Below are 5837 nucleotides of genomic sequence, written 5' to 3'. Positions count from 1 at the left end.
ACCCACCTGGCTGGGAGGCCTTTTTATTTTATTTTCCACAAAAATAAACTAATAAATTAATTGAAGTCAAATATTCTGATTGGTCCATGAAGTTGACATCCAAACGGTCTGCCACGCTCGCTGAATTATTCAGACGCGATGTCTTAAATAACTTCCTCTATTTTTGTTTTAAATTAATATTTCAGTTCAACAAATGTTAACTCCGTTATCAATTAAACTTTAATTCAAAAATCAAACCCAAATCATCTTTCAAAGGCAGTTTGAGACGAAAGTGTTTATAATTATAATTTGTTGTGTCATAATTAAAAGAAAAATGTTATTAGTACACCTTTATGTATATGAATTATACAAAAGTATACTAATGACAAAAATGTCTTTCATGAGGTTCATGGAGATGAGGAGTATTTTGATCATAATATTTCTTTATGTAATTCAAGATATACAAAAATGATATACATCTAGCAAATTCTAAGTAAAAAGTCTAAAAGTATTGAATAACATTTTGGATTAAAAATGTGTAAATTTTTCTTTAATTAGGTTATTCTACGCAATGTATAAATTAAATAATTTTTGACACCTACAAATTCTCTGAAGATCCTACAAAAATGATATAAATTATTTTTTAGGAATTTTTATAAATTTTTTATACAAAAAAGATAAATATTTTTTATTACAAATTTTAATTCTGATTAGATATTAAAATATTGAGATAAACATCATTTATAAAAAATCTCAAACCAATGAGATTTAAGAGTGTCTTATTCTCCTATTTAAATAAGTAAACATTCATTTTAAAAAATGTACATCTATAATACTAGTAGAAATTATATTCTATAATTTTCAACATTTCTTGCATCTGAATTAAATATTAGAGTATTTATGCAAAAGTCTTTTTGCGCCTTCTAACTATTTTATTCCTTGCAAACTTAGATAGTCACATTACGAGTTTCTCAAAATAAATTTATTATTATATTTTAATAACAATAATTTTAATTTAGAACTAGTGTTAAACCAATGCAATGCACAGAATATGTAATTAAAATAGATTTATAAATTTAAAAAAAAATAAACTCATTATTTTAAATAATCATAATAGAATCCATAAATACAATTTTTTTTATTCTAATACTCAACCTTTTATCAAAATTTAAATTTAATTAATTATTCTCTATTTAATGTGCTAATAGAGAACGTTCTTAAATCAATATATCGTCATTCAATGTGTTAAAAATTAATTAACACATTAAGTAGATTGTTACATTTTTTTCACTTGTCATTTTGCAATACTCTTGGCATTTAACATTGTCTTTGTCAATGACCTCTCCAATTATATATTTAATAAAAATAAAAAAATTGTCAATTATAAAGGTATAAATAATTGTATAATCAACTTTTTATTTACGAAATAATTCATGTTAGTCAAGTTCAACTATATTCAAAATATTAGCAAATGACCTAAAGATAAAATTTTGTATTAAAAAACCTTCATTCATAGCATTTACAACAATAATATTTGATATTAAGTTTAGTTTGTACTCGTGACTTGTAGTCTTATATTTCATATTGTTGTATCTAAGTATAAAATTGGACATAAAACATAATTGTCCATCACAAATCAATATTTTGAAAGATCAAACCAACTAACGCTTAATTGTTGCATGAATCATTTCATCCTATAAATTTAATGACAAAATCTATATAAATAATTAACAATAAATTTATTAGGAAAAAAAAATATGTTCATCAATGAAAATCATCTCAATGGGAATGTTATAAGTTTTTTGACCTATTTTTAAAGCATAAAATCTCCCAAAGTCTCACAACTCAAACATTTAACATCCATATTTTGAAAAGTTACTTTAAAAAGGCTTCTATTAAATTGTATAGTATTATATAAAATAAAAAATCTTGACATGAACTTCCTATTTATACACAAAAGCTATTACATTTGAATAACAAATTATTAAATATTTACATTAAATTAAATGTAGTGATTAATTAATTATTAAAGTAAAATAATTTATTATATTATATATTTATTTATAAATTATAATTATAATTATAATTATAAATATAAATTAGAACTCCTAAACATAAGAAAGTATGAGTTTTTCAATGCTAATTAAAAATTCTTTTAAAATTTTTAATTTATGCAATGATAACAAAACATTGAAAATATAGATTTTAACTTATTTTTCTTTCACAACGCATTAATTTTCTTCCATGGTATTGAAAATATGATATATTAAATCTTAATTAGTATTGACAAATCCATGCATTATTCTTGAAAACGTGATATCTTAATTAGCATTGAAAAAATCACGCATTAAATTAAAGGTAATGATTAATTAATTATTAAAGTAAAATTATTTATTATGTTATATATTTATTTATAAATATAAATTAAAACTCCTAAATGTGAGGAAGCATGGGTTTTCCAATTCTAATTAAAAATTTTCTTAAAATTTTTATTTTTTGATTTTAAAATTTAATTTTTTCCATGATAACAAAACTTTAAAAATATAGATTTTGACTTATTTTTCTTTTACTATGCATTAATTTTCTTCTACAGTCTTAAAAATATGATATATTACATCCTAATTAGTATAAAAAAACCCATGCATTGGTATTGAAAATATGATATATGGATTTTGATTTCTTCCATAGTCTTAAAAATATGATACCTTAAATATTAATTAATTAGCATTAAAAAATCTAAGGTATCATATTTTTAAAACTATAATATAGCTATTAAATTAATAATTAATTAATAACTATCTTTGATTTGATGCAAGTTTTGGAAGGAAAAAAATTCACTATTGATTGCCACTTGACAAAATACTTTGATTGACTATCCTATTTTAATATATTATATAGGATATATAAGATTTAAAGATAACATTTTATATGAATGAACGATTTTCTATGATTTAATTAATAGTTTAAGTTGTCTATTCATATTTCACATAAATAATATTTATTTTTGATTGATTGAGGGATTGATTAATGAAATGATATGACAAAAAATATTTATTTTTAATTAATTAATAGTATTGAAAAACTCTTTCAAATTTAATATAAATTTTAGAGACAAAAAATAGTTTGGCAGATTAAATTTTGGAGAGAAAAAATATTTGTAAACTATTATAATTTATTTAATATATTATATAAAAAAGATAAGATTTTATACAAATGGATGATTTTTTATGACTTAATTAATAGTTTAAATTGTCTATTCATATTTATCAGAAATAATATTTATTTTTGATTGATTGAGAGATTAATTGATGAGAATATATGACATAAAATATTTATTTTTGATTAATTCATAGTATTGGAAGGCCCATGTAAATTTAATGCAAATTTTAGAGGCAACTTTTTGGAGAAAAATTGTGTAGGAAGTTTGCTATTTTATATATTAAGATAACTGTAAGAATTTAAAATATTAATTATTAATTATCTAATTAATAATGATAGTGAATAATTAAAGTAATTGCATTGAAGTTGTCTAGCTGATTATCCCAAAATAGGAAGTCTGAAGGTCACATTGAAAACGAAATGATATTTCATTTTAATAACAGTATAAATTTAAAATATTAATTGTCTGATTATTCCAACTGATTAATAATGGTAGTGAATAATTAATGTAATGGCACAGAAGCTGCATCTAGCTAATTAGTGATTATCCCAAAAAATTTGTTTATACCTTTTAAATGAAGTGTTATTTTAAATAATAACTAGTGGATCACCCATGCCATGCATGGATGAATGGATATCGTAAAAAAAAAAAAAAATTGTTAAAGTAAAAATTATATAATTTAATAATTACAATAAATGAAAATCACAATAAAGAAGTAAAAAATAAATAAAATAACTGTGTTACAATCATGAAAATACAACAAAAAGATTATAAATTTTGAAAGATTTCCTTATATGCATTCAAAGGTAGACAAACAATTAAAAGCACATAACTCTATCCCGAAACCATGTAAAAATAAACCTAAATTAACATGTAATACAATAAGCAATGCGTAAAAAATAAAAAAATTACACAATAACAGGAAAAAAAAAATAAACGATAACCAACCTCTTTATTTTGAAATATGCATTCAAGGGTAGACTTTTTCTGGGAGGGATTTTTACGTGTATTTGTCTCATATGTGCATACCACACGAACCCTCAAGGCCTAATTTTTCTTAGTTGCATTCACATCACTCACTTAACAGAATAGTGGTGCTATGTTACACCAGAAGACCAAACTGGGTAAAAAAATACGATTAAAATTTACTAAATAAAAGTAAAGAAGAAGAGAAAATTTGAGAAGAATAATCGAGAAATGAGAAGAGAAGAAATTGAATGATTGAACGGGAATGGAGAGAAAGAAGAGAGAGAGATATTTACTTTCTTTTATTAATTTCTCTTCATTCAAATTCTCCTATTTCTCTAAATTTATCAAATCACATGCCACCATTAAGTTTCTCTTTTTTCTCACGCTTTGCCACACAATTTGAATCTTACTCACTTAACATAATTTTCAAAACACAAATTTAATTTGCATTTAATTTCTCCAAGTCCAACATATAACACATATTCAGTGTAGACTAATGAGAAAAAAGAGAATTAAATAAATGATAATAATCAATTAAGTTGAAAAATAAAATTATGACATTTAAAATTATAAAAAATAAATTTAAATTAATTAAATTGTATGTAAAATAAAGATAATTTAAATAATCAATTAATTATATAAAATAATAATAATCAAATTTTCAAAATTGATTATCCCTTTACATATTTCTCCTAACAATTAATTATCACATTTAAGACATGTCAAATTTTTAAGGAAGTAAAAAAAAAAAATTAAAAAAAAAATTATAACATTTAAGTTATATATAAAATTATAATATTTAAAATTATAAGAAAAATTATTTAAATTAATTAAACTATATATAAAATAAAGATAATTTAAATAATCAATTAATTATATAAATGATAATAATCAAATTTTCAAAATTAATTATCCATGACTTTACATATTTCTCCTCGCAATCAATTACCACATTTAAAACAGATCAAATTTTTAAGAAAGTAACAAAAAAAAAGTTAAATAAATAAAATTAAAATATTTAAATTATATAAAAAATTATAACATTTAAAAATTTTAAAAATAAATTTAAATTAATTAAACTATATATAAAATAAGAATAATTTAAATAATCAATTAATTATATAAATGATAATAATCAAATTTTCAAAATTAATTATTCATACATGACTTTACATATTTCTTCTGATAATCAATAATCATATTTAAAACAGATCAAATTTTTAAGAAAGCAACAAAAAAAATAAAGTTAAAAAATAAAATTATAACATTTAAGTTATATATAAAATTATAATTTAATTAAATTTAAATTAATTAAACTATATAAAATAAAGATAATTTAAATAATTAATTAATTATATAAATGATAATAATCAATTTTTCAAAATTAATTATACATACATGACTTTACATATTTCTTCTCGCAATCAATTATCACATTTAAGACATGTCACATTTTTAAGAAAGCAACAAACAAAAATAAAGTTAAAAAATAAAATTATAATATTTAAGTTATATAAAAAATTATAATATTTAAAATTATAAAAAAACAAATTTAAAATAATTAAACTATATATAAAATAAAGACAATTTAAATAAATAAATAATTAAATAAATAATAATAATCAAAATTTTAAAATTTATTATCCATACATGACTTTACATATTTATCCTAGCAATCAATTATCATATTTAAGACTAGTGTATACCCGTGTCTAAAGATACGGTATAA

This window comes from Diospyros lotus, chromosome 15 (assembly GCF_014633365.1).
Source record: "Diospyros lotus cultivar Yz01 chromosome 15, ASM1463336v1, whole genome shotgun sequence".
NCBI lineage: Eukaryota > Viridiplantae > Streptophyta > Magnoliopsida > Ericales > Ebenaceae > Diospyros > Diospyros lotus.
This window is presented reverse-complemented; position numbering follows the sequence as displayed.